Genomic DNA, 18,880 nt, shown 5'->3' with positions numbered 1-18,880 from the left:
AGCGCTTTTCTTTAATGCCTTTTAGCTAGGCATGATGATTTCAATGATGCTCACATAAAAGATAAGAATTGAAACATAAAGAGAGCATCATGAAGAATATGAATAGCACATTTAAACCTAACCCACTTCCTATGCCTAGGGATTTTGTGAGCACATAATTTATGGGAACAAGAATCAACTAGCATAGGAAGGCAAAACAAGTATAACTTCAAAAGTTTAAGCACATAGAGAGGAAACTTGATATTATTGCAACTCCTACAAGCATGTATTCCTCCCTCATAATAATTTTCAGTAGCATCATGAATGAGTTAAACAATATAACCAGCACATAAAGCATTATGTTCATGATCTACAAGCATAGAAATTTCACTAGTCTTCACATAAGCAAAATTCTTCTCATTCGAAATAGTGGAATCATTACTAACTAAAGTTGACACTCTTCCAGATCCACTTTAGATTATAATATTATTCATAATCCAAAAGATATAATTGAATTTCATGGAGAATTCTACAATTAATATAGACAAACCAATATCCAAGCTCAAAATATATAAGTGAAGCACACGAAGCATTCTATAAAACCATACTCAAAAGATTTAAGTGAAGCACAAAGAGCAATTCTATAAGATCATACTTAAAAGATATAAGTGAAGCACATGAAGCATTCTATAAATCAATGAAGGGATATCTCATACTAGCATGGTTCTTAAAGGAAAAGCAAAAAACACAAAGGACACAAATCATGTGAACAAAACAAAAAACCGAGGTATACCGATAATTGTTGAAGAAGAAAGATGGGATGCCAACCGGGGCATCCCCAAGCTTAGATGCTTGAGTATCCTTAGAATATTTACTTGGGGTGACTTGGGCATCCCCAAGATTGAGATATTGCCTCTCTTTATTCTTCTCACATCGGTAACTCCTCGCTCTTTGAACACTTCATCCACACAAAACTTTAACAAAAACTTTGTGAGATCCGTTAGTATAATAAAGCAAATCACTACCTTTAGGTACTGTTGAAAACTTATTCCAATTCCATATTAGAACTATATCTACTGTATTCCAACTTCACCATGGTTCATACCCCCCGATACTACCCATAGATTCATCAAAATAAGCGAACAAGTCATAGAAAACAGAATCTGTCAAAAACAGGATAGTCTGTAGTAATCTGGAAGTTTAGTAGACTTCTGTAACTCCAAAAAATTCTAAAAATATATGAAAATTTAAAAATTTGTACAGAAGTAATGTGCAAAAAGTTTCAGACCCATTTGACTTTCCAGTAAAAAATTTAAAATCGCGCGCTACAGCCAAAGTTTCTGTTTTTGTACTGCAAAAGTAAACAAGCAATCTAATCATCCTAAAACCAAGGCTTGGCACATTATTTTTATAATACAATGGATATATACAAGGGGATAATTATTTTCAGAGAATCTTCCATGAATTTTTTTACATTGTTTCCATGAGCATGAACGCAAGTGTTCAAGGTCGACCCTCACTTCTCCAATGCATAACCTTCCAATCACTTCTCTTATTGAAAAACTTTTTAGGTATGAGAGGCTAGTAATTTTTTTTGTATTTTCATTCTTTATTTTTTTATGTTTCACCCACAACTAAACAGAAACAAAAAAGGAAAAACAAAATCTACTTAGTGAAGAAAGCAAACAAGCACACATGAGAATATCAACCCCACGCTATTGCTCCCCGGCAACGGCGCCAGAAAAGAGCTTGATAATCCCCAAGTGCAGGGAATCATCGTAGCAATTCCCAAAGGTGGAAGTGATAAGTATGGAGTGTTGAACCCACAAGGAGCTAAAATTAATATCAATATTCTCTCAAGTCCTATCTGCCACTGATACGACTCTACGTACACCGAACGTTTGCTTCCAACTAGAAACGAGAAATAAAACTACGTTGTCGGTATGAAGAGGATAACTTTGCATGGTATCGGAGAGCTAAAACATGAAAGTAGGTGATGTTATCATAAAGTTAGAATATATTACTAAATATTATAAATAGCGAGTGTGGAATAATGATGGGTCAGTGTGCGGAATTGTCCTAGGCAATTGTTAACAGGACCGATAGTCGTCATTGCAATTTCATATGAGGGAGAGGCATAAGCTAACATAATTTATCTTCTTGGATCATATGCACTTATGATTGGAACTCTAGCAAGCATCCGCAACTACTAAAGATCATTAAGCTAAAACCCAACCATAGCATTAAAGCATCAAGTCCCCTTTATCCCATACGCAACAACCCCCTTACTCGGGTTTATGCTTCTGTCACTCAAGCAACCCACTATAAGCGAATCATGAACGTATTGCAACACCCTATAGCGGGAATCCCTCACACTTGCGCGACACGGAGGGCACAATAGGACAACACAAAAATAAAACATACAACTCGTACCAATCTAGATCATCAATCAACCCAAAGACAAAGGATATCTACTCAAAACATCATTGGATCATAATATGTGGCATAAAGCACCATGTTCAAGTAGGGATTACAGCGGGGTGCGGGAGATTGCACCGCGTAAAAGAGATGAGGATGGTGATGATGATGGTGATGTTGATGAAGACGATCACCACGGTGATGATTCCCCTCCCGATGGCACTCCGGCGCCACCGAGAGAGAGGAGGAGAGGTTCTCCCCCTTGTGCTTCCTCCTCCATGGCCTTACCCCTGGATGGAGGGAGGTTCCCCCTCTGGTCCTTGGCCTTCATGGTGATGATGGCCCCTTTAGGATCCTCCTCCATGCCCTCCGGTGATGATGGCCCCCTCCGGCAGGGTGCCAGATAGGGCCTAGATTGATTTCTTGTGGCTACAGAGGCTTGCGGCGGCGGAACTTCCAATCTAGGTTATTTTCTGGGGGTTTCTGTATTTATAGGAGTTTTTGACATCGGTTTCACGTCAGGGGGGTCTCCGAGTCATCCACGAGATAGGGGCCCAGGCCCAGGGGGATGGGGCGCGCCCCCACCCTCGTGGACGGCTCGGGACTCTTCTGGCCCAACTCTTTCACTCCGGGGGCTTCTTTTGGTCCATAAAAAATCATCAAAAATTGACACGTCAATTGGACTCCGTTTGGTATTCCTTTTTTGCAATACTCAAAAACAAGGGAAAAACAGAAACTAGCACTGGGCTCTAGGTTAATAGGTTAGTCCCAAAAATCATACAAAATAGCATATAAATGCATATAAAACATCTAATATGGATAATATAATAGCATGAATACTTCATATATTATAGATACGTTGGAGACGTATCAGCATCCCCAAGCTTAATTCCTGCTCGTCCTCGAGTAGGTAAATGATAAAAGAAATCATTTATGAAGTGTGAATGCTAGCAAGTGCATAAGTTTCATCAATGATAGTTCCAACCACTTATCCTAGCATCATTACATATCATAGCAGTAGCTCAACTCATGAAACTTCTCATGATCAAGTAACAAGCTATTCACATGTTAAAGTATAGATCATAAACTTTCTTGAAAACTAACAAACCGTGCTCTTAGTCATCAAACAATTGAAATTCATCTTATTTTCGGGAAGGGTCTATGTAAGAGCTTTGATTCAGCAAACTCCACATACTCAACTATCATTTAATCTTTCACAATTGCTAACACTCATGTGATATTTATGGGTTCAAAGTTTTAGGGACATCTAAGATGGATAATATAATAGCATGAATATTTCATAAATTATAGATACGTTGGAGACGTATCACCCCCAGACACACACACCCCCACACACACCGCGAATCCACCGCAACTATGATGCATGTTAACATAATTATCCCGCGGTGAACATACATGTTACCAAAGGAGGGACGTTTTAATTTCAAAAAAATCACAGAGATCATTAAGACGTTTTAGTACATTGATTCATTGATTTTCTATGGGTATAATGTGCAAAAACCTAATTTGAGCTACATGCACACGTGACAGTGCACCTAAATGAATTGCAAAAACACGTGTCTCACTGGGTGCATGTTTACTCCCCGTGAAACAAATTTCAAACATTGAGAATCTTGATTTTTAAATTCTAGTACATCCAAAACTTATTTGAAGTTCATGAAACTTATCATGTTGTTATATGGACACCAATACAAAGTGGCATTGTACTTTTTTGTCAAATTTGAGACCATCTTTGATGTAATATTTAGCTAATTACAGACGGGAGATTATTAATAATTAGGAACCAATATCCCAAACGGATTATTTATTCGAACCGTGAGCGTTAGACCAATACTGGATACGTGTCATGCTTCGGTTAAGCAATAAAGCAGCAGCATTAATCATCCAAATAGAAAAACAATATATGTGCCGCCGCGTGACCCGTGTGGCATGCGAGCAGATGTGAGTTGACGGGACGCATGCGAGCAGTCTGTCGCGTAGGCAGACGGGGAGGCGTGCGTGCAGGTGTGTGAACTGATGGAGGCGTGCTCGCTGCGCAGTGTCATCAGGAGGCGTGCAAGTAGCTGTGTGAAACTTTGGTAGGCATTCCAGCAGTCCGGTGCGCAGGCTCACCGGGAGGCGAGCCATCAGTTTGACCGCCGCCCGCCTCTTTCCCACAACTCCCACTACTCCATATTAATGGTGCACCCGAGCGGCCACACCTCCCATCCTTGGTGCGCACACACAATCCTCTCTCTCTGCTTGCATCCTCGACGCCGCTCTCAGTCCTCAAAGCCCTCAGTGTATGAGGATGCCGCCGAAGCGCCCCATCGGAGGGAGTGGCGACGCCGGGGCTGCTAAAGCACCGGAGCATGGTGTGGAGATGGAGACAGAGGTTGCCATCACCGCCGGCGAGTTATCGCTACACCCTGACGTCGTCGACGACGTCGAGCTTCCACAGCCAGAGGCGGAGTTCCACACTGACTTCGAGGACCACTCCGGCGACGACTCTGACAACCACTCCGGCGACGACGACGGACAACTGGTTAGTCATCTATACCCATTTATGTGTCAAATTTATCATAGGGTTTCTCTGGTTACTCCTTCCTCCCCCTTTTTGGAATAGAAATCTTGTGGTTATGTTCTCCCAGTCCATGAAATCTGAGTAAGTTTCATTAGATCCGTGTAGTGTATTGATTGTTTGAATGGTACAGGTGATAAGTGATTAGTTGTTTCATCTGTGCAAATGATTTCTGGTAGTAATCCGACTAGGGTTAGTGTTCGTGCTAATAATTCCTAGCCAGGACTTGACAATAGATTTTGAATGACCTACCTATGTTTGTGCCATTATTTTCTTCAAGATTGGTTTGTACATAGACGACTGTGCTTAAAAATCGAACCATGATCTCTGGATATGTATAAATAAATGCCATAAATTCCTAATCCTACTTCACGTCATGTAATCAGTGATTTGATGTCAATTTTTTTACTATTTGTATAGGTGCTGTCTGATGATGTGAACAACGAGGATGAAGATGCCCAGAGGAGATACAAGAGGCGAATCCTGAGGGAGCTTTATGCGGGAACACATAACAGGTGTATTAGCACCTGGAACGACAGCTATGGATTCCCATTTTGCAACCACAAGATTCATGATGCGTATCTATGTGTTATGGCGCATCCAAGAGGACGGACCATTGGCTCCTTCAAGTAGAAGTATTCTCGCAGGGTGGCGCACGGCGCGTATGCTGAGTACCTGGAGAAGCTTCAGGATTGTGCTGGTCGCATGTGAGATGAGATGTGGGATGGATCGAACAATGTACGCTTGAGTATGCTTAATGACGGTTGAACTATGTACTTATGGTTGAACTAAGCTCATGTACGTGCATGCTTATTATCTATGTCTGAGTATGTTAAATATTTCGCCGAATTTTGGTAAAAATTATAGCGGGGGACCAATAAATCAGGACGGAGGTAGTACGTCAATCACACATGGTTCCCAAAATTGAAACTGTGTGCAATGACTTTCATTTTGCCTGCTACGTCAATCACACATGGTTCGCTCTAGCAAACCGGCGGCCCCAAAAATTTTTGTGGGACAAAAAACCCTCACCACCCAATTCAAAAAATAAAAAAGAAAACCCTCACCATCCCCACGTCACAAAAACCCTCACCCCACCTGCCACCCCCTAGGCCCCTCCGGTACGTTCCCCATTCACACCTGCACAAGCTCCTCCGCGTCTATGCCATGGCACCGCCTATCGCCATGGTAAACACTCAGCTCGACGCCTGCCGCCGCTGCCAGGCTGCTGGCAAAGCCCACCGCATTTCGCCACTTCCGCTTGCCGCCGCCTATCGCCATCGACTTTCTCGACGCTGCTCGCGGTCGACCCAGCTCCGCACGGTTGGGGAATCTGACGTACTGAGGGTTCTTTCTCATGGACGACAATGTAACTCATGTAACGAGATATTATCTCATCTCTTATCCCAGTTCATCTGCCTCCTTTAATCACCCAGCGGAAATGGCCATGAATTCATTTTTATTCGAGCTGATTTGAGGGGTTTCTTTCATTCATAGAATGTACAGTGCGCCGACCCTTCAGGACTTGGCGACCGCCGCCAGAGATTCCATCTCATCGTACCAGACAACTTGAGGATGCATGAGGTATGTTCAATCTCACCCTAAATCAGTTGGCATGGCCTACTTTCCTGAACATATTCTAAATATTGCTACATTTGGATAAAAGGTGCCACATGCACCATATATGTCAAAGGGGATTTTCCCCCTCTTCTTTCTATATTAGGAAAATTAATGATTGTTCTTTCGATTACTCTCATATTTCCATGACATCATGTTTACCCTATCTGTTTAATTATAGACTTTTGTCCTTCGATTTCAACTGCTGTACAGTTTTTTCAATTTGGGCCCATATTTGCATGTTATCATATTTTCTTTAACAATCCTACCATTTTCTGTAGGACATCCATTGCTATGCAACAGATTATGTAGTGCACAATTTTTCCCTTTACATACATTAAGGCTCCACGAATGTCTACTGCACACAAATCATGGATTTACAATCGTTGCTACTGTAAGACTTGATGAACGTGGTGACTCCTATTTTGGCACTGGATTTTGGAATGAAATTGCAAAGTTTTATGTATTGAAAGCTGGCATTAAAATTGCACTGCACATAGAAGGGCCTGGTCATGAGATATATGCTAACTTCCCTGACAAAATCATCCGTCCAAACTTTGTTCAAAGTAAGTTTTCTTTTCAACTATCTATATATGTTGACTTACCCAGCAATGTCAAATGAATTGTGTAGTATTTAAGCAACCAATTGTTATTCCCTTTTCTTACTATATCCCTACCTAATAACTTCTAGTTACCAATACACTTTTCTATTGCCCTGTTTTAACTAAATATTCCCTGTACTCCCATTTCTATGAGAAAGCGCCGCTGACAAGGAGACTCCGGAGATGGAGAATGGGGCTGCCAACAAGTGGAGGCGGGGCGAGATAGAACCGCAAGCGACTCCAGCAGGCCTAGACTTAATCAGCAGCCTCCCCGATGATATGTTGAGAGTCATCATCTCCCTCCTCCCAATCAAATATGGGGCGCGGACAACCCTCCTTTCCCGGTGGTGGCGCCCCCTATGGAACTCCAGCCCTCTTGACCTCATCGACACCCATGAGTTCTGCCATGGCTATATGAAAAGCTTGGATGCGTTCTCCAAGATCCTTGGCCCAACCAAAGGCCTTACAATGGGAAAGTTCCGTTCCAACGGCAAGGACCAAGCCAAGCTTGACGACTGGTTCCGATCCCCCACCCTATATCAGCTCGAGGATCTCACTTCTGATGATGGGCATATGCGGTCGCTGCCAACGTCCGCACTTCGCCTCGCGCCCACGCTGCGCGTCGCCAAGTTCAGGAAGTGCCATTTCCCGCCCCTTAATGACGCGCCCGCTCTTATTCTACCACGACGAAAGCACCTCGATCTCATCGCCGTCTTCCTCTCAAAGGGTGACATGGAGCGCCTGCTCCGTGGCTGTACTGCACTCGAGTACCTTCGTCTTCAGGCGATCAATGGGTTGAGTACCTTCCACATCACCTCCATGACTCTCCGGACTATTTATGTGTGTTACTGGTGCGATAGGAACATCACAAAAGGTGGACCACGGTATGGTCATCCAGGACACACCTGCACTTGAGAGATTACTTGTAGTTGATCAAGAAGGTCCAACAAGAATCAATGTCATTTCTGCACCAAAATTGACAGTGGTGGGCTACTCGTCTGACAAATACTCCGAACTTGTTATTTGATCCACACCCGTTCAGGTACAACAACCGCCTTCTACCTCTCCTTCTACAAATTAACATTATTTCTAATTTTGAAGATGTTTGTTCGTCTGTCATCCAGAAAATGATTCCAGCAAGCTTGACCCCGAAACTGCGCATGGTGAAGGTCTTGGCACTAGAATCTATCGGGCCCAACCTGAAGCAAGTTGTCAGTTTCCTGAGATGCTTTCCGTGCCTGGAGAAGCTATATATCGAGGTGATGTTCCTTTCCTGTTAAATGTTAACCATAAGGGAGTTCAATTTGTGACACCTTTTTCCAAGTTTACAATGACAATGTACTACAATTTCCGAAGGTTCTTTTGGAGGATTTCAGTACATACATGCCCCCCCCCATATTGGTTGCTTGATCCATATGGTTACACCCAATAAGAATTTCTCCTTTGGATTCATCTGTACTAGTTTTCTTAGGGAACTTTTCATCCACTCCAACCTCTTGTGAAGAAGGCTACATTTTTCTAGAATGTAATCAAATGCCCATGTTAATCATGTCAGATCAAAGATGGCATGTTAGTGCATTTTACAAATCCTACAAACCAAATAGCTAGGCCTGTAGTAATGTTCAAAACTGCATGTAGGCACTAACACGTTTCCTTCTTTTGCAGATAAGATTAGGCCCAGTGGTGGATAATGTGATACAATATAACAATCACGTCGAATGTCTAGATCTGCATCTCTCAGAAATTACTTTGAACTCCTACCGAGGGACCTTACCGGAGATTATATTCGCCAGGTTCTTTGTTCTCAGAGCAAGGGTGCTGAAGGAAATGAGGTTTGCCCTACATTTATTTCGTAAAAATGAATGGTCTGCCGACCAGTGCCGGCGCTTGCGGCAGAATGGAGTAGGCTCCGAAAATGCTGAATTTCGTTTTGGAACTTCAGATGACAGAGTAATCAGAAGTCATTGGGTCAACCCCATACATGAGTTCTCAGTGGCTAACCCCTTTGCAAAAATTGTGAGGTTTCGAAGCCAGACTTAGAAGCGGTGATATTAGTTTGAACCTCTCTGATATCCATGTTCAGCGCATCAGCACGAGCGTTTGAAGCTGATGAGCTGAACTTCATTTCTAATATCAGTTTGAACCTTGTAATCTTCGAATTTGAGCCATATAACTCTGGAATTTGAACCTTGTAACATTTCGAGCTTTTGTGGTACAATCACTGAAATGGCATCGTTTCAGACTCGTATATTGCTAGCACTATTTTGCCCTTAATATGCAATGGTTTTAGATTTTATTAACCATTCTCGAATCAGTTTACGTTGTCAATCTCACAGCACACGATCTGTATAGCTAACTCGACTGCGATCTTCGACAATATTACCCACAGTTGGTTTCTTCCACCGTGTGCACTGTAGAGCGCAGAATTAATTATCGCACTCGAGTGTCCATTATCACCCTTCTATGTAACTTTGACCTCATCACTCAAGGGTAAACTTATGACCGAAGTCATTCCACACACTTTGTTTTTACAAAGCTTTTTGCCAATAAACGCCCACGATTTGTCACTCTTTTAGCCGACACGTGGCCAAACTAGCCGGGCGGGAAGCTTGCGCGGTAAACAACACGGTAGCACGGGAACAGGCTCTTCGAGCCCACGCCTGGGGTGCGGTGTTGTCAAGCGTGACTGGATTCTAGAATCCTCCGCTATGAACATTGTGACAAGACGTGACGATTACAGGCCGGCCGGCCCCCATTTATTACAGCGGCCATTTAACCTACCCTTGTGTCTCTTCAACCTTTCGATCGTGCCCCATCATTGCAAGAAGCACACCCACCATGAGAAATTCTTAGAGGGTATCCTGTGCGGCTCCAATGGCGCTCCGAGCGGCTGCCCACGACGAGCAGCAGTTCACCATGCGTGTCGTGGTGGACACCCACAGAAGGTTCATGGACCTCTCGGTGGTGTACACCACTGACCCGGTGTGGGCGGAGCACTCCATCCACATCATGGAGTTCTTGCTTGCTAAGGAGAAGTACAAGGTGGTCGGGTTCGACCTCGAGTACACCCGCGCTTGTGCCGGGTCTCGTCCCAAGGTTGCCATCGCCCAAATGTGCGTGCGCCACCCCGTCCTTGTCTACCACTACTGCCTGGCCACAAGGCCTTGCGAGCGTTTCGCTAGGTTTGTCAACAGCCCCCACTACATGTTCACTACGGTGGATATCACCAGCGATGTAAAGGCGCTCGAGAATTCGGGCATCGCCTGTCAGAATCTTGTCGACACCCAGGGCCAATACAAGATCAGGGGCAGCAAGGAGCATGAGAAGGACTCACTGGTTCACCCCGCCGAGGCCATCATCGACCCCTACTATAGAGACATGAAGGATTCGTGCAACAAGGGCAATCGTGCCTGGCACTCGGCCTGGATGGAGAAACTTGACAAAGCTCATGTCGTGTACGCGGCCAAGGAGGCGTACACGAGCTACGACATGTACATGCAGATCGTTGATATGAGGAAGTCCCTCCTTCCCCAAAACAGACAGGGATCTAGCCGGAAGCAGAGCAATGGCAAGCGTCGTCGCAACAATAAGTAGATGATTAGATCCTCGTTTCTCCTACTTTAGTATGCATTTTATTGCTTTCTTTGGTGTGTGGAAATGTTATGTGTGTAGTCACTTGTGTAACTGTATGCTTAATTTGGTTATGCAATGTTATCTTTTTAAGTATATATGTTGATGCTGTAGACAGAGCGTAGATGTTGTGCGGACAAAGAAAATCACATCGCACACGAACTAAACAATGGAACCCGTCGGTGATGTTTTCATCAATAACTCACAATTGTATACCAGCAATCGTTTGCTCACAACACACACGGCTTGTTAGCAGTAATCATCTGTGTTGTTATCCATCTTCGCACGCGTCTCTGATTACAGACCTGTTTGCCTCGTATCACACATCTTGTTCATTTGAACCATTTATGTTCTCATGTCTCAACACAAATAGTTTATCCGAGTGAACCGCATGCCGTATATCGCACACACCTTTGACCTGGCTGGCCATTTCTTTTGTATTGCCTAATCACAAATAGTTCATCCCAATGAACCGTATGCTGTGTATCGCACACGCCTTCATCTGGCTGCTCGTTTCTTTTGTTCCTCCTAGTCGCAAACAGTTCATTGAACTGAACCGTATTCCCTTCATCACACACGCAAATAAAACCTGAACCGTGTTTGATGCATCCGTCATCACAAACATTTTATACATTTCTGACGGTTTTCATACAGCATCATTTGCGACTATTACAACGCACACAGTTTCTCGAAGGGTCTCTGATCGTAGTGTCGTGTTAGCAGCATCCTGTAGTAGTGACTAGTAACTACATGTTAATATCTAATCCATGTACATGATAAAAAAATTTGTAGTTGCTTTCGCGCGAGAGGCAGGGTCGATGCGCCACAGCGCCGAGAAAGGGTGGCTGTGGAGAGGGGGCGAGCGGCACCCGATGGTCTTGTCTCTACGGACAAAATCGAGATAGAAAGCTCCCAAACGGCTGAAAGCCTACCAAAAGAGGTTTTTATTTAACAACTCTACCCTCATCTTGTACGCACAAAAATGAGTCGATCGAGGGGCTTCTTCTGAATCAACATGGAACCACCCGGTTCATCAGTTTTCCCAAAAACTGGCGGTTTGACCAGTTTTTTCCGGTTTGATTGCTCAAACGATCCATCAGGCTTAAAGAACCGCTGGGGTCGCATGTTCCGGTTTTTTTTGTCTGGCCGCTGGTCCGATGTTTCAAACTATGTTTGTACAACACCGTCATGGAGCAAGGCGGCTTCAGTCCAGAGTCTCTGATGGCTGCTCTTAGCCACCTACTGGATAACAGGTCGCATGGTGTTGGGTTCATTGTCATGGTAGACGTCCATACGGTGCTCTGGCTTCTGACGTGGTTGTGCAAGCACTATTACTATTGTTGTTTTTGGTGGTGGTGGTGACCGCGTGCATGATGATCGACGGTGATGATGATGATGATGATAGTGATATGCATTTTCTGGTAGCTAGGGCTTTAAAACTGCTGTTGACCTGTATATTTTGATGGGGTGGTATAACCCCTCACACTGATGGCAATCTTGCTGTGGCAGGATTACACCCTCTTTTTGAATGTGGTGGTAGGATGATACCATAGTAGTTAAGATGACTTTGCTCTGCCTTTATGATCATGAATGCCTAAGTTTCTTCCGTTCCATGTGTAGCATGTTTCTTTGCTTGCTGGTTGAATTGTTGCTCCTCTGCCATGCTCATTGTTGAGGAAATCGTTAATTGGTAGCTGCTCGGTTGGCTGGTGAGTAGGTGATTAATAGGCCAATCGGCAAGTTAATCGGCCACTTAATCAATTAATTGGCTAATTTATCTGTTTATTGTATACTTGGTGACCATACCAGTAGGGATTAACCGAAAAGTTTATTGGTTAATTGGATAAATTCTTGAACAGGGTTCATGCTAGAAGAAGTGGTATGTGGTGTACAGAGGGAGTGTTCCAGGGGTTTATAGTTCATAGAAAGCATGCCAAGAACAAGTGACATGTTCTCCTATGAATGTTTTAAGAGTAGGCATCAGACAGAGGATGCCTACTAAGTTTGTGCTCAAGCAGATGAACAATGTTAAAGTTCGCAAGTCTCTTGACTAGTTTGGTTGTGTGGGATGAAAACTTCATCATCATCGTTCAGCTCATCGCGATTGCAGTGTTGTTTTTCTTGGTGTGATTGTTGTGTTCGTATGTAAGGATAGATGCATCTTAGGCTCATCACACATGGTACATGATAAGCAAACCTGATTGAAAGTGTGCAACCAAACATCAGACTATGCATTAGCATAGCCGTAAGCCGACAACCAAATACGGGGCTGAAATTGGTGCTATTATGCAGGCTACCAAACGAGGTGAACACCATAATTTTTAGCATGCACTGCTCAACCTATCTTGGCCTCTTAGGTGAGACACATATGCAAGAAGGCAAAAGCGATGCAGGCTATCAAACACGAGCACATCATTAGACAATATCTGGCATGCCAATCGTGTAGCTAACAAAATATGAGCCATCACTTAACGTGCAGAATTGCGTACGCTCTCTGCATGGGAGGAAAAAAACTGGCTCTGCTGCTTAAAATGGACATTGCAAAGGCCTTTGACTCCATCTCTTGGGAGTATCTACTAAAAATCTTGCAAGCCATGGGATTCCGTGCTTGTTGGCGGGGCTGGATCGCCACGTTGCTCTCGACCTCATCTTTTGCAATCCTGCTAAACGGCATTCTGTGCAGCAAAATTTAGCATGGCGGAGGACTCAGGCAGGGCGACCCTCTGTCCTCCTTCCTCTTTATCTTAGCGATTGATCCTCTTCTAGGAGTGCCCTGTTTATTTAAAAATTTGGCGTCGCACGACTGACCAGCATGATTGCTTGCCACTGGATCCAGTGACTTGGTGACAATGCCGCACAATATGGGGGAGCAGATGGAGATGACTGTGACCAAGGCTTCGGCAGCGGATGGTCTGCTCGCCGGTTAGCATGATCACGGGAGCAATCAGAAGAGACATGGACTCTTGGCGCCTCGCGGATGCTAAGTGACTATAGACACCACTAGGCAATCCAGGGTTATGCTAGGGGTTCTTTTTTTTTTTCGTGCTTCTGCACGACTTGGGTTGCTTCTTGAAATTTAGCAGTTTCAAGTCCTCAAGTTCTCTTGTACCCCCCATGATCGCTTGATCATGTTGAATTTTTATTTTTTTGAAACGTGGTCATGTTAAAATTTTGGCGTCTTCTCCTTCTCAATATATTTGCAAGCCAGCTATCTTGGATCTTAAAAAAAAACTTTTTAGTTCAGGTAGAGGAAGACAAGCAATATATTTCAGCAGCCTCGTCTTAAGAGTGGAGCAGGTAAGGAGCTGGCCGGACGCAAATGTCCAGCAGGCAGATCACGGGATATAAAATCCCCTATAAAAATCGGACTGTACAAAAACAAGATAAAATTAAAGATCACGTGAGTGTGGTTTAGCAAGTCTGTGAGATAGGTTTCCCGTCTTAAAATAAAAAAAAACTTGCGAGATAGGAAAAGAGAAGAAACGTGAGTACACACATCCATACGTCTATCACCAGTCCAGACGTCCAGTCATTCGTTATCACGCCAACACGCGTACAGCTACGAATCCAGATGAGCGGAGAAGGCAGCGCTACTAATCAAGATGACGATAAGCCGTTTATCTTAGCACCATCAGTTCATCGCGCGGGCCGTCCAATCAACGAAGCCATTGGTCACAAGGTACAATTCCGTTTCAATCAAGGAAACGCTATAGCAAAATAGCGTTGGTCTTGAAATACGCTATTAGCAAGACTAAGTACATCAAATTTATTTTGCGAGACAATTTTCAGGATGCTATAGCATGATATTAGCAATATTATAGCGCGCTACTTTGTTCATTGGTTTTAATTAATATCTCAAATAAGTATAGCAACTCCGTTTGTCCGAGCCAGAACCATGTGCCGTCCCTGTTGAGAATTTCCCGCGACGGCGACGGTTAGATCGAGGCGATCGACGACCCGGCCCGCCACAGGTTCCAACGCGCGGCGTCGCAGCCTCCAGGTCGCCGGGCTGCACGGCCGAGGAACCAGACGCAACCGGATCCACATAAAAGGAACCCGGCGAAAACTGGGGCTATACGGCCGCGCGCTGGCCGGAACCGAAGAAGGGATTAATGGGGACAAGAAAGCAACAGCACAAGCCCCGGCCCGTGTTCGTTCATGGAACGCAGGAGGCAGGCAGCCGTGAAAGATCACGCTCGTGCGCTCTTGATGCGTCAAGATGAGCGAATGGACGCCACAAAATATGGCGCAAAATTACACCGGTCGCCTTTTGGGGGTCACTAAAAAGTTTCAGCTGGAGAGGCTTCTAGGTTTCAGCAGTTGGCTGCGTGCTGCTTGCTAGCCCTCGTTTGTCCTGTCAGGCGCGAACGTGTTCAAGCGTTCCTCACATGTTTCCTAGTAGTAGATCGTAAAATCTGCCCGTTCTATTTGTTTGGGGTGGTTGTAGGAGTAACATGTAAGGGTATTTCTAACCGATTCTCTAAAAATAGTGGGTATCCAGTGGAGTAAACTCTTAATGGAGTATATTTACTTCACTAAATTTTGGTCGGATTTAGCTTTTTTTTCTCTAAAAGATGCACGAGTGTGCATATCATATATTGCAGAAGAAAAGGGTGAAGAAACCCTTCACAAGATTTTACATATTAGTTACAAGGTCCGTGGACCTCCACTCCACATAGTGTCACTATAAGGGACTACTCACCGCCTACCCGCCTAGATATACTACCAAAAAAGGAGTCGAGATCACTCTTCAGGAGTCCTGCCGCCTTCCAGATCCGTCCTTCGCGCTCAATGTTCCGAAGCAGCAGTTGAAGTGACGGTGTTTCTCCATCAAAGACTATCTATCGTATTGCGGTGCTTCCACACTTCCCATAAAGCTAGCATGGTGATGGTCTTTAAGTCTTTGGTTGAAATATGATTTGCCACGCGTGTGGAGCACCAGTCCACCAAGGTATCCTCCGTAGCCGGGGCATGCGACGTATCTCCCAGGGCATTCCAGATCCAAAGTCATATAGTTCGTGCAAAGACGCAGGTGAGCAGGATGTGATTGATCGTCTCAGGCAGCTGGTTGCAGAAGGGGCACGATGCTTGGTGAGATAGCCCTCGTCTCGCCAAACGGTCAGAGGTCTAACAGAGATTTCGCATGGCCAGCCAGGAAAAGAAGCGACACTGTAGGGGTACCTTCTGTTTCCAAACAAACTCCGCATATGGTGCCACTTCTTGTCCCATGAACTTTGCCTCATCGGATGGAATATGCCCTATTGCTCTCGCAGGCCCAGCGTATGATGTTCTCCCTCTCAGCATGCAATTCCACCTATGCCACACTTACCCAAAGCCGCATGTATTCCTCTATCTTGTCGAGCCCAATGTTGGGTCCAACTCAAGAAAATATGCCCTAGAGGCAATAATAAAGTTGTTATTTATATTTCCTTATATCATGATAAAAATTAATTATTCATGCTAGAATTGTATTAACTGAAAACTTAGTACATGTGTGAATACATAGACAAACAAAGTGTCCCTAGTATGCCTCTACTTGACTAGCTCGTTAATCAAAGATGGTTAAGTTTCCTGACCATGCACATGTGTTGTCATTTGATGAACGAGATCACATCATTAGGGAATGATGTGATGGACAAGACCCATCCGTTAACTTAGCATAATCATCATTTAGTTTATTGCTATTGCTTTCTTCATGACTTCTACATGTTCCTCTGACTATGAGATTATGCAACTCCCGAATACCGAAGGAACACCTTGTGTGCTATCGAACATCACAACATAACTGGGTGATTATAAACATGCTCTACAGGTGTCCCCGATGGTGTTTGTTGAGTTGGTATAGATCGAGATTAGGATTTGTCACTCTGTGTATCGGAGAGGTATCTCTGGGCCCTCTCGGTAATGCACATCACTATGAGCCTTGCAAGCAATGTGACTAATAAGTTAGTTGCAGGATGATGCATTACAGAATGAGTAAAGAGACTTGCCGATAACGAGATTGAACTAGGTATGATGATACCGACGATTGAATCTCGGGCAAGTAACATACCGATGACAAAGGGAACAACATATGTTGTTATGTGGTTTGACCGATAAAGATCTTCGTAGAATATGTGGAAGCCAATATGAGCATCCAGGTTCCGCTATTGGTTATTGACTGGAGAGGTGTCTCGGTCATGTCTACATAGTTCTTGAACCCGTAGGGTCCGCATGCTTAACGTTCGACGACGATTTTATATTGTATGAGTTATGTGATTTGATGAACGAATGTTGTTCGGAGTCCCGGACGAGATCACAGACATGACGAGGAGTCTCAAAATGGTCGAGAGGTAAAGATTCATATATATGACGGTAGTATTTGGACACCGTAAGTGTTTCAGGGGTACCGAGTACATATCAGGTCGCCGGAAAGGGGTTCCGGGCACCCCCGGCCAAGATATGGGCCTTATTGGGCCTAGGGTGGGACAGACCAGCCCCTAGTGAGTTGGTGCGTCCCATACATGGCCGAATAGGGAGGATAAAGGAAAGGGAGAGGAGAGAAAGGAAGGGGGCAATTCGGCCTCCCCTTTCCTTCTCTCCCCCCTCCTTTTTTTTGAAAGCTCGGGACAGTGAGGGAAGCCCCCCACTGACTTTATATTACTTCAACCAACACAACTTACATCCCCTCTGGGGTTACATGATGGTGGAGATTTCCACCAGAGGGGGGAGTGTGTGTAGAGGACAGAAAGGAGAAAAGAAAAACTTTTAAGTCAATACGACCCAAGAAGTGATGAGTACTTGGGCATGAATTTGGAAACCTCCTATTTACCAATAGAAGTATTGGCCTACTTCTACACCCGATATATCGTATAACCCCTTGAGTGTTTTAATGGAACAAGGTATAATATTCATATTGTCCTCTGATAAAAATTGAACTTCAAAAAAGGAATTCTTTTGATTCAACCATCTCTTTCTCAACTCAGCAACTTGAAGTATTAATCTTATATTTAGGATACCAAGAAAGCACATCAGATCATAATATATATCAATATTCCCCTTCTTTTCTCTATGCAAAAAAAATTCTATGCAAAGAAAGATATAGTAAAGTAAGTGATTCCATAAATTTACGCAGTTGCCCAAGAATTCACTATATATTCTTAATCAACGATTTCTTATATAGAGAGAACGGCCCTCAAAAATTGAAAATACTAATTTCTTAAGAATCAATCGAATTGAAGTCATAGTGTCATCGTTGGCTGGAATCGATATATTCGCGAGATCCGGGTCACAATTTGTATCGACTAAAGAAATAGTAGGAATCCCCAAAATGGCACATTCCCGAAGAGCTATATACTCTTTTTGCTGATCAAGGACGACCACAATGTCTGGCAATCTCGTCATATATTTGATCCCGCCGAGATACCTTTGCAAAGTAGATAATTTTCTCTTCAAGATTGCCACATCTCTTTTTGGGAGATGGTGGAATTTTCCCATTTTTTCTTCTACTCTTAAGTCTCTAAATTGAGAAAGTCTAGTTTTCGTAATAGACCAATTCGTTAACATACCACTGAACCACTTTTTATTAACATAATGACAACGAGCCCTTATTGTAGCTGATGCTACTAAATCTGTTGCTCTTTTTTTGGTACCAACAATTAAGAAACTTTTTCCCTGACTTGCTGCATCAAAAACTAAATCACAAGCTTCTGATAAAAAACGAGCCGTTCTAGCAAGATTTATAATATGAGTACCTTTACGCTTTGCCGAAATGTAAGGGGCCATTTTAGGATTCCATTTCTTAATACCATGACCAAAATGAACTCCTGCTTCTATTCATCTCTTTCAAATTAATGTTCCAATATCTTCTTGCCATTTTTTTCCACACTCCCTTTTTTTAATCCTACCATTCCATTACGGAATTTAGTTCTTTTTAAAGATTAAGAAAGATCCAAAATAGCTTGAAATAAATAATAATTGTTCCGAGAGAACCTTGTACTAAGATAAGAGTTGTCCGTTGATACATGGTATAAACATAACCACCTTAATGAATTAACTGACTTGTTTTACTTAT

The sequence above is a fragment of the Triticum urartu genome, chromosome 7, assembly GCF_003073215.2.
Source record: "Triticum urartu cultivar G1812 chromosome 7, Tu2.1, whole genome shotgun sequence".
NCBI classification, from domain to species: domain Eukaryota; kingdom Viridiplantae; phylum Streptophyta; class Magnoliopsida; order Poales; family Poaceae; genus Triticum; species Triticum urartu.
Note: the sequence above shows the minus strand (reverse complement) of the source record.